The following is a 260-nucleotide window of genomic DNA, read 5'->3' as shown; positions in this document are numbered from 1 at the left end:
GAAATTTAATTTGCTTTAGTTTAATTTGCTTTAGTTTAAGTCTATGTTGTGTGTGTTTTAATTATATGTGAAATCTATGTAGTGTGTGTTGCAATTATATCTTATATTTTTGTGCAGTCAAGTTTTACTCAGTTTTACTAGTATTTCTATGCCAAACCGTAGTCAAGTTTTACTCAGTTTTACTAGTATTACTATGCCAAACCGTAGTCAAGTTTTACTCAGTTTTACTAGTATTTCTAGTTTTACCAACTCCTTGGAAA

Source organism: Capsella rubella, unplaced genomic scaffold, assembly GCF_000375325.1.
Source record: "Capsella rubella cultivar Monte Gargano unplaced genomic scaffold, Caprub1_0 scaffold_1, whole genome shotgun sequence".
NCBI classification, from domain to species: Eukaryota; Viridiplantae; Streptophyta; class Magnoliopsida; order Brassicales; family Brassicaceae; genus Capsella; species Capsella rubella.
The sequence above is the reverse complement of the archived record's forward strand: the minus strand, read 5'-3'. Positions refer to the sequence as shown.